The following is a 12,468-nucleotide window of genomic DNA, read 5'->3' as shown; positions in this document are numbered from 1 at the left end:
ACCACCTTAGTATTTTATAACGAATTTGAGTCCTTTATAAATCCCAGGTTAAGATTTATTGGCGTCTACTTATCTTAGAGGTTTTGTAGCATTGAGTATTCCTTTGTTTTTTTTTTGGTCAACTGTCACTGAAAATGATTAACGTCAAAATTCTTAGTAGGTAAATAATGTATCAAAGACATGCCGCTTATCCTTGTTTAACTTATTGCGCTTTCTATGGACAAGTGGCTTGTGGCAGGGCCCCCGTAAGGGTTACTGGTGCCTGTGTGCAAAAAAGGATTTTGGCGCCCCTTAAGGCATTTTGGGTTATGTTTTTTATTTATTTTTTAAAGGTAGGTAGGTGCTTGAAATAAACTAAAAAACTGAACTTTAGAAATCATGTTTATAGTCCATTCACTCAAGGTAAAATATTGTAAAACCTCCGAATTTTTAAGGACCGGTTGGATTGACATGACATTTGGCATACACAGAGCTTAGCTAACGTGTCAAGGAAAAAAATGATATTTTTTTGATTTTATTCACTCCTTCTCGGGAGTGAAAAAAGATACGTTCAAAAAAGTCCGGAATTGGAAAAAATGACTAATTTTGAACAACTTTTCACTTATAAAGTTTTTTCACTAAGTCAATAATACTTTTTAATACTTTTCTAGTTATTTGCGAGTAAGTATGTTAAATGTGAAAAAAAATGGTGTAAGTACAAAGTAATACAAAAATGGTTTACCTACAGTCGGAAAAATGAAAGAATACCCATGAACGATCACATCAATCACTTATTTTGTATCTGCTATCTTTTTCTATAACAAACGTTTGTTATTTATAGAAAAAGACAGCAAATACAATATAAATTATTGATGTGATCATTCATGGGTATTCTTTCATTTTTCCGACTGTATATTAATGAAGTCTGCAGACCCAGTAGAAGCAGAGTTAATTGAAGCTAATGAAAAGGTGGTTCTTATTCGTCAAATTACAAATCGAATATTTCAATGTGAAATAAGTGTTTAAAAGAAGCTATATTTTTGACATTTTTTTGGGTTTTTTTTTTAATATCAAAAGTAAGTAAGTTACGCTCAAAATAATGCTGGTCCCTTTTTTGATAAAAAAATCATAAAAATTACCCCCTAATTAGCATCCAAATGAAATTAATCGTTACAGCTTCGCCACAAGTTACTTTACTTATGTATTGTTTATATGATCTGAAGTTTCATTGACTTAAAGTGATTATTTTTGAAAAGGCTGCAGTGTAAAGGGCTTGAACTAGTCACTGATCACGAGTGTATGCAAATTTTGAACAGCCATAACCAATTTTTGTCTGACAGCAAAATAAAAAATCCAAAATTTCAGAAAGGCAAAACCTTACTTTTTACTGCTTGAAATTTTTTACTACTTGAGATTTTTGGTATCACTAATAATTTTTAAGTTATTTGGAAAAAAAAAGGAATTTATTCAAGATTAAGATTAAGATCAAGATTAATAACTCGAAAAGTATTGAATTAGTGAAAATGTCTATAGAACAAAAGTTGCTTATAATTAGTCAATTTATCCAATTCCGGACTTATTTTAAACGTATGTTTTTTCACCCCCGAGAATCAGTGGCGGATCTAGACTTTTGCCTTGGGCGGGGAAATTTTCCTTAGGGGGAACTTTCAATTAAACACCAATCGAAAGACATAAAAAAGATGTAAACTCAAACTACTAAAAGACAGTGGCGGCCCGTGAGGTAGTGCCATAGAGCCATGGCACTACCTTGCTAACTATCTATAAACATATTTTTTATCTTCAAAACTTTTTAATTCCTATTAATTTTTTTGTGTGTATTTCTTTTGATCTTCATAAATTGTATAAAATATGGCAACTATGGGCGCAATACAATCCCTGCCGACAGCGGAGAGTATTCGACAGGAGAATCTCCTTCGCGCCGAAGTCAGTACTGGCACGAGTAAAGAGAGAAAGATTTTATGAGCATTATATGTAAGTGACAGAGAAAGAGCTATATTGGACTATTAGTATACCGTAACATTAGAATCTCTGTGCCAGGCACGAGGGTATGAAGCCAGGTCTATTTACTTTGAGTTTCTTTACGTGCTGGTTTGTCGCATTTATTATGTATATTTTCTGTTAAAAAGTTTTTGTATTTATAATTCAACTTTTAGTGCATCATGATCGTGGGTATTTTGATAATATTTTGATTATTTATTAAGTTTAATTTATTAATTGACAATAAATATTGGTATTTTAAAAATTTTTTTGGTGGTTTTTCGCTAGAAAAAAAAAACTACAAATGTTATAAGGTGTTGTGGAGCTTTCGAGTTAGCTTTAAGAGGTCACGACGAAAAAGAAAATTCAGAAAATAGAGGTATATTTAAGGAGCTGGTCAATTTTAGCGCCGAATTAGACAACGACTTAAAGGTTCATATTATTCAAAGTACCAGATCTTTCAAAGGTCTACCTTCTCCGGACATTTAGTTGCTTCTAATTTATTTATGTCGGAGAAGTTTTCTGCTTATAAGCATCAGTTCTCCGAATCATTTCTTAATGAACAATTTTAATTTTTAAGCAAAACTCGATTTAAAACTGAATTAGAAGTAGGTACTGTATTAGCGAGACGAATTAAGTACTACCTCTGGGGCTGTTTCGCTATCGGTTTTATTGTAGAGGGAAGGTTTAAAAAGCACATTTGAAGAAACTATTAAACTTTTAAGTATTTTAGTTACCATTCCTATATCAACATCTAAAGCAGAACGCTGTTTTTCGATGTTTACATCGAAACCTAGTGCTTTAGGTATACTATCTGCAGAAAAGCATTTTGTAAATTGTATCGATAATTTTAATTATAAAGTCATTGAAAACTTTGCAACCAAAAAATAAAAGAATGAGCTTCATATATCGTAAACTTTAAAAGTGACATTACAAAAATTTGTGCATGTGTGTGAATAATGAAATAGTATTATTTTTATAAATTGGTAAATAGAGACTAAATCGTAATAACAATTTTCAAGCACTATCAGCAGTAAATGCTGGTGGTAGGTTAAGAGGTTTTTATTAATAATTAATTTACGGAACTGTTTTGATCAATGTTGGACAATTGCTTGGCACCTCAGATCAATAAACTTAAGATATGTACATAAGATTAAAGTATCCGCGCATATTTTTTTTAGTTTTTGTTGTCAGTATACCTTTTTTTGACAATATCGTGAATCCGTCACTAAAAATTTTGGCGGCTGCCCGAGTTGTGGCACTACCTTCTTAAAGTGGTACGAGCCGCCACTGTTAAAAGACATAAATAATAACTTAATGCATTAAGTTCCCTTAATTTTCCTAACTAGCGTGTTTACTGGGTTGAATTTGTCTGTCTGTGGTTTAACTTTCATATCGGATAACATATTTTTATATTTGAATAATTTTTTTTTAATTTTGGACCTTGTTAGGGTGGGAATTTCCCCATTTTCCCTCTCCGTATAGCGGTTCTTTAAAATTCACAGCAAAAATCGTGAGTAAGTGGACTATTATTTCCGAATAATAATGGACAGAATAAACTCATAACAAAATAAATTAAAATGCCTGACTTCTGATGTGTTCTCGCAAATGGGAATCAGCAGTAACTGGTTGATATACTAGATAATAAAATTTTGTGTGTGTTTATCCTTAATCCTAATTAATTTCTCAACTTTTATTATAAAATTAATTTTTGTCTTTTTGTTTGTTTTTTTATGCAATTTTTGACCCCGGTTTTGGCGCCCGTGTGCATTGCACACTTTGCACATATGGTAGCGGGGGCCCTGAGTGGCTTAATTTTGCGAAACCTACTAGTTTCTGTGAGTAAAAAAGAGACCCAGTATAAAAAGTAATTCGTGAATAATTTCATGCATGTGCAAAGAGCAAAGATCAATAGGAACAACATCAGAAAATAGCAGTAAATAAGAAGAAAAATAAAAACAGACGTTTATAATATTTACTGATTACTTCAACTATTGCATGTTCTTACAGCTTGAGCGGAAACGTAAATAACTCAAAAGAGAGCACTGATATCAATGATCGTAAATAATACTCACATGTGTGCATTAAACGTGCAAGTGCAATCATGAATTATTTAACGATAGAACGGGGTATTATTAAGCAAAAGCTTCTGTTCTTGCTTGTAGATGTCGCTGGAGGCCTCCGTAGGGTGATTTATAGGCTAATCGAGAAAATTGGTCGGGTTGTTTAAATTATGTAAATCACTCGTTAAACATGGAGAATTAAGGAGATATGTGGGTTCACTGATATATTTATTGGAGGTCAGTCGGACACAACCTTCAAGGGCGTTTCACGGTGTTTGATTTTTGTTTTCTGTAGGTATTTACAATTTATTATGCTGTTGGAATCTAACATTAAAATATTTTTTATTTGCTCTCTTAATATGCACTCAAGCAAACCGAACCTAAATTAGGTGCACAAAACAGAATAAATTTAAGATAATCTAATACAATTAAATAGGCAAATACAATAAGAAACGTATAAAATATTGACATCAATAAGAAGAAGAGATTGCCAAAGATCATAAATAAGAGAGTAGGACAATGGCAATGAGGATTCACGGAAGAAAGTTTACAATGGATGCTATACACACAATAAAACAAATAATGGAAAAAGGCAAATAAATACAAATGCTATTTATCGATTTTAAACAGGCATTTGATTCGATTCCAAGGAAAAAATACCTAACGAACAATAGCACTGGAAAAATTGAAAATTTCACATAAATTCAGAAAATCATTAAATATGACAATGATAACTACAAAAATTAGCATACAAACGCAAAGAAGGGAAACAGATGGACTCATTACAAATAAAGAAGGGGTGCAACAAGGACAAGGAGATGCCATATCCTCAACAGTTATAAAAATATTACGATTAGGGAAAAACCAATAAAAAAATTAAATTAGGCAGTTCAGAATTTGAAGAAGTACCTACCTACCTACCTCCTACACTTAAAATACTTGGTGCCTACTTACAATAAGCAAAACCGAAGAAAGAAATGCAGCAATAAAGCTTATTTTGCAAATAAAAGATTACTTTTACTTACTTAAAAAATGCTAAGAAAACTAAGATGTGGAGAAGAGTTTGAACCTTCGTACCGTTAACATCGTATCGAAGACGAGCTAGGTAGTTATCAAAAAGCAATTAAGAGAAAATTTATCGTTTCAACAAGTAAATATAAATAAAAGTTTATTTATATACAAGTTAAGTTTTTGTGAAAGTGGTACATAACAAAAAAAACAGTAAGTGATATATGGCATATTATCGACTTTTCACGTAAATTTTGAAATAATAAATATTTCATTGAATTATAATATACAATAATTGTATATACCAGTAACATTTTAAACACATTCTCAATTTTATTGCGATTTATACTGACAAAACTGGAGTCAATTTTCCCAATAGGGGGACAGGGCCGCACTCACTCTTGCGGGTGATACCTGTTCTTCTAAAGCGATATCCACCGAAGCAAGCATGGATCAACAATCTCAACAAAACCAAATTTCACCGAAAAGCTACTCAGCAGTGACAAATCAATTTAAATTTCCGTCTAGACAGCTAGCACTAGTCTTTACTTCAATCGAAAATACTCCACTTCATGACTACCTAATCCCTCTTGGTAACACTATTCAACCTAAAAATATCATTTTCGCCTCCCGCCTTTCCAACAACCGAGTTTGCATTTATCTTGCGAACAAAAATATCCTAGATGAGTTTTTAGATAACCATGGCCAAATCACTATCCGAGGAGAACTTTTAAAGGCTAGACGACTTATAACACCTGCCGAAAGAATTGTTATGTCACAAGTATGCCCGTCCATTCCACACTATGTCCTTGAAAAAGAACTGCAAAAAATCGGTCTACATCTTGTATCTCCCATAACATTTCTAAAAATCGGTGCAAATCTTCCCGAGTATAACCATATCCTAAGCTTTCGACGGCAAGTATATGTTAACCCTCACAATAAGATGGAAACGTCTGCTTCAAATGCAAAAAACCAGGACACGTGGCAGCAGCCTGCGCCGAACCTAAAAATATATCTGCGACACAACAAACTCCACAAAGTTCTATAACTTCAAAGACTACAACTGTAGCCAATTCGGCTGCAGAAACAGTAACAGCAACAATTCCTACGCAAACCCTTACCAGTACGAATAACCAACCTGAAACGTCTGAATCCAATCAAGCTCCAACCACATCAAAGTACCTTTTCACAACATACTGAGTCAAAATTTCCAAATGTAAATACAGAAGTGACCGAAAACAAAGAAACTCATTTAAAACGCTCTATAAGTGAAGTCGCCTCTCCAGAAACCGATATTGCACTTCAAAAAAACCCATTTGTAGTACCAAAACCTACAGCAACTCGAAAGAAACCAAAGACATCTAAACTTGAAGAAACAACGCTTTCGAATGTATCCATTTTTAGCATGTTACATCCAGCCAAAACCTTTATCAATAATCACGAACCACCATTTCCGCTGAACTGTGATCAATTATTCATCCTCCTAGAGAGCATAGCTGGCTTATAGAACCCCATAATCAAAATCAATGACTTCACTTCTGATTTGAGAGGTCTCAGTGACATGTTAAACAAAATCCGTCCCTACTTAAAAGAAAGATCAATAAAAACAAGGCTGACCAACTTGAATAAAAAAATACTTGCTCATCTTGGAGAGGTGAGCTCCGGATTAGAAAGTGATGCATCACAGTTATCATAGATTAGCAGCTGGTTTCTATCTATTGTTATATTCTCCTTTTTACTTTCAACGAACTATTTGCTCTGTATCGTGCCCTAAAACATGCAAACCTCTTAAATATTTCTGTTTCTCACCGACTCGCCCAACTCTCTCCTTACAATACAGCATCTGTATCCTAAAAGTCCTTTGGAGAAACTACTGGAAAAACTGGACTACAAATTGCACAAGAAACCAACACGACTCCGAAATTTATATGGATCCCATCACATATAGGAATTATCGGCAATGAAGAGGCAGACAGAAGTAGTCGTAAAGCAGCAATCAAGTGCGGAATCTGAATTAGTGCGCAAGTGTGTATGTAATGATCTCAAAACGTTTTTTTTTTTACAAAAAGGTCCAAGGTTACATTTGAGGGTCCAAAATATCAAAGTGAACGTTCAATAAACAATCTACCAAACACCCTACCAGCTTTATCAGGAGAAAACTGTCCAGTGAAAGACTTACTATCTAATCTAAATCAATATTTTTGTACCAAATCTAGCTATTTGTTATTTGTTGAAAATCATTGTTAACCTTTGTTTATCTAGTAATGCCGCTAATAACCTGTTGGTGGATGCGGTAACTTTTCTTTAATAAAAAAAAATTAAGATGTACATATATAAAACAATAATTAGACCAATATTATTATACGCAACAGAAACAATGACAATAACCAAAAAGAGAACAACCAAGATATATCAAAATGAATATAATTAGAATAAATGCAGACATTAAGACAGTGCTAAAAGAAGATATTGTGAGCAAAATAAAGTAATATAGAATTAGATGGCTAGGTCACAATTGGCTAGCAAGAGACGAAGCAGTGACATATGCGATGATAGATTAAATTCCAGGAGGAAGAAATAAAAGAGAAACACCAAGATCTAACTGGTTGCAAGAATTTGAAGATGTCGCTGGAGAGCTCCGTGGGGTGATTTATAGACTAATCGAGAAAATTGGTAGGGTTGTTTAAATTATGTAAATCACTCGTTAAACATGGAGAATTAAGGAGATATGTAGGTTCACCGAGATATTTATTGGAGGTCAGTCGGACACAACCTTCAAGGACATTTCACGGTGTTTTATTTTTGTTTTCGGTATTTACAATGTATTATCCTGTTGGAATCTAACATGACAATTTTGTTGCAATATATATTTAATAACCAAGATAACTAATACAATTAAATATGTAAGTAAATATAATGGGAAACTTTGTGACAAATTAGAAAAATTCACCAAAGTTGCAATCTTTGTCTGATAGGTCTGGATCCCGCGTATGAAAAAAAAGTTGATTAATAGCAAGCTGAAAATTTGTTAGTAGCTTAAGGGTGTCTAGTCGGACAAACTTTGATATATGGGAACACTGGAATAGGGGAAGTTTTAATTGTGGAACAGGTTAAAAGTTTCGAACGGTCAGACCACGAAAACGGCACATGTATTTTGTCCGACAAAACAGTCTTAAACTCTTCGAACAGAGATTAAACGTTCATGCAAAAATCAGACTGCTATTTATCACTAAATTGGCGTTTTAATGAGTGGAACATGTAGAATATGTCAAATGGCAGGAATTATAACAGGTGATAAATAGCAGTCTGATTTTTGCATGAGAGTTTAATCTCTGTTCGGAGAGTTTAAGTCTGTTCTGTCGGACAAAATAAATGTGCCGTTTTCGTGGTGTGACCGTTCCAAATTTTTAACCTGTTCCACAATTAAAACTACCCCTGTTCGAGCGTTCCCATATATCAAAGTTTATCCGACTAGACACTCTTAAGCTATTAACAAATTTTCAGCTTGCTATTAATTAACTTTTTTTTTCATACGCGGGATCCAGACCTATGAAGCATTATAGGTAGATATATTTGAAATTAAATTGGATAAGCTAATTATGCTTATAAGAAGAGAAGCTTGTCCAGTTTAACGTTTGAAACAACTGAATTACAAATATTTAAAAGTGCTTTAAAAGAGAATCGGAAAAACTATTTATTATGATTTTTTTTTCAAAACTATATTTCAAAGTAGAGAGAACACTGGGATCAGGACTGCATAAGAATCCTAGCGCAAAGAAACAACGCAAAAATGAAAAATATTAGAAGTAACAGAAACAAATAAAGACCATTATAAAATCAAAAGGAGGGAAGCTAAATGATTATGTAGACAAAAGAAGAAAAAATTACTCAAAAAATAACTAGAAATAATAGAAGAGAACTACTATGTTCAAAAAGAAGTTAGACATTTTTCTCAATGAGTAAAAAAGACGCGAGTGACACAAAATAAAAGCAGCATGTTTTGCAGCAATAAAGATGGTATGTTACTAAAAGACAACACAGAAAATTTAAATACGTAAGCAGAGAATTTCTACGAATTATTAAACGATACAGGCCAAACAGGAACAGAAATACAACAACGAACACGAAAATCAGAACCACAACAAACCTACCTTAGTAGGTAATGCTTTGATTTACATAATTTGATTACCAACAAAATGTCTACCAATATTCATCTAATATATTATTTTCTTACTCTATGTTTTGTTGTATTTTAATATTTTAATTCCACCAAAATCAAACTAATTTCATTAAATTCAGAACTGTCAAAAGTTTAAAACGTTCAGTTCATCTATCTTCGCACATACCGGCTGTAGCTAAAATCTAAAATGCTTGGATTTCAAATCTAACCGCCCTGAAATCCGCAGGTTCGATCCTCAATGCAATTTTTTTTTATTTTTTTATCCCTTTTATGATTGTAAGTATATTTATTATATGTATATTTTTTTTCAGAAAATACCTATTTAGTTAAAATTTTTGCCAATAATAATTATTGTTCAGAAATCATTTGTGGCATTTTTCAATGCGTTTGTGTGTGTTTTATTATTTTATTTTTGGTAGTTTTAATAAAAATTTTTGGAAAGTAGTAAGTATGAAAATTAGTTTAGTGTTTAAAGAAAATATAAACTGTTTTACAGTATATTAATTTCGTTGAAATCATATATGTAATAGAAGTCTAACTTCTTACGTGCGTTCAAAGTAAACACACTCACACACATTCCTTTTTTTTTGAAGTTATACTTCTTTACCGGCGATATGAGGGTGAATTTTTATATGTTGAAACCTATGATCCCGGCGCATGCGCATTATAACTTTGTTCTGATTGGATGTTCAAATGACATGTCAAAAATTATTCAATATGGCGGCTGTGGCACAGCTGTAGTTAGATTTATTAATGGTTGTTGCGTTTTAAAATTTGTGTGAAAAGAAACAACAAACAAAAGTTAGTTAATAGTTATACTGCCTTTTTAAATAGTTTTCATATACCTATATTTTTGGACTTTTGGACTATTTTGGACAAGGAAAACTCATTCTAACTTGGTAAGTAGTTTTTATTATAATCATATTGTAATTATACATTTGGATAAGGTTGAAATACAGTAGAGCGTCGATTTTCCGAACTAATTGGGGGACATAGGTGTTCGGAAAACCGATTTGTTCGGATAATCGAACTACAATATATTGATACATATTTATAGTCATACATATTTATCCACAAGTGAATAAAAGCCATATTTATATACCTACATATTTATTTATATCTTGATAATGACAACTAGCAACTAAACAAAAAAGTGCAGTCTTTGCAACAACATAATTATTTTTGGATACAATATTGAAGAAAATTGAAGATATTTTAAGCGTCAATTACTAACGCTTCCTCGGTATTCGAGTGCGGGACGCGGGAGTCGATAGTTCGAATAAGCGGTCGTTCGGTTGATCGACGTTCGGATAATCGACGCTCTACTGTACATTTATTTTCTCAAGAATGGGGATTTTAGAGAGAAATCCCAAATTAGGTCCGATTTTTATTTTTAAATTATGATTTTTTGGCGTAGATTTATTTATCTAGTAGGTGTGTAATGCTTTGATTTACATACTTAATTTGATTACCAACAAAAGTTCTACCAATCTTCATCTAATATATTGTTTTCTTACTGTTTTGTTATATTTTAATATTTTCTTCCACAAAATTTAAACTACATAATTTAATTATATTCAAAACAACTGTCAAACAGTAAAACGTTCAGTTACGCTATTTTTCCACATGACAAATAATGTGGAATTGGACGAGTGAGTCTAGGCTTCGATTACGAATCAAAGCGCCACGAAATTCAGGGGTTCGATTCCCGATGCAAGTTTTTATTTTTTTATGCATTTTATGATTGTAAGTATATTTGTTATATAATTTTTTTTTCAGAAAATGCGTATTTACAATTTTTGCCAACAATTATTATCGTTCAGAAATCATTTTTTCTTTGTGGCATTTTTCAATGTGTTTGTGTGCGTTTTATTCTTTTATTTTTTTTTTAATTTTTGGTATTGTATTAAAAATCACATAATATGTAGTAGAAGTATAACTTCTTACGTGCGTACAAAGTACACACACATTCTTTTTTTTTTTTTTTCTATTGTTATGACTTTCTTTATGCAGGCTTTTACCACCTACTATATTCGTATAAATATCTTGTCTTCCTACTTTCGCATTCATATCTGCCACAATTTTTATTTGTGCAATCTTAAATAGCAGTCTTTCTGATTACTTGAAAGTCCGTTACTACTCGGGTTATTCTTTCTGATGCCATAAAACCTATCTCCAGATATCTATTTGGCGCGATGCTTTTAAAAAGAGACCTACCTTTTCAATTTTTCACTATCTCACTTCACAGCTTCTTGGTTTCTTGTAACACGATTAGAGTTAGAGAGATATCGCAATGGCATTTATATCGCACGCTAATAGCGGAATACGCTGTTTTGACATGTACGCAAACGCAGAGTGAACGTTACGCTAATACCGGATAACGCGTCCCGCTATTTAGGTCGAAATAAGGGACAGTAATAACGTTAACGCTAATTTGACATTTGGGATGAAACATAAAAATAATTTATAGAATACAAATTTCATAAAGTATAAACTGTGAATCATCTTGTTTCCTGTGTTAAGAAACAGATATGTTCTTATTTTGTCTACAATAGACTACTTGTGGTTAGGATATTAGTTATTCAAATATTTTATATTATTTTTATACTGATTATTTATTGTTGATTAAATCATTAAAATTAAAATGCAAGTCAACCTACTCAGTATAAAAATTCATTTAACAATAAAAAAAATATTTATAGTATTCCTCAACATTAATTTCTAGGTTACATTAAATTTAATCCCAAACGTCGGTTGTCATAATAACGTTAAACCCCGCCCCCAGAACATTTGCGATAACTCTCTTGATGCCTGTGTTGAAATAGACCGTTATCAGTTATTTACGTCTTGACACGGTATTAACGTTAGCCTTTGCGATATCTCTGTATTATTTCGATACTATTTTTCTCACGTATTACATTTAAATTTCTTAATGCTCCTTCCTCGTAAGTCCCTCCTACGTTCCATGTTCCCACTTTCAATCAATTTTCAATTTGTTTGTTTCCTTGCTATCTTCTTTTCCTTCCACCAAAATCATCGTCCTTATTTTGTTGATAATACTGCCTGGAAGATAAGATAATGTTGATAAGACTAGTTAATCTATATTTGCCTCAGGTGTACATTGTTTTGTGGGAATAGAGATAAATCCGAACTCAGTCCATTACTAGAAAAATTATTTGCATTCATTTATGCTATGGAACAAGAGCATCAAATCAAAAGATCCATGAGTTGAGGGCACGA

This window comes from Diabrotica virgifera, chromosome 2, assembly GCF_917563875.1.
Source record: "Diabrotica virgifera virgifera chromosome 2, PGI_DIABVI_V3a".
Classification (NCBI taxonomy): Eukaryota; Metazoa; Arthropoda; class Insecta; order Coleoptera; family Chrysomelidae; genus Diabrotica; species Diabrotica virgifera.
Note: the sequence above shows the minus strand (reverse complement) of the source record.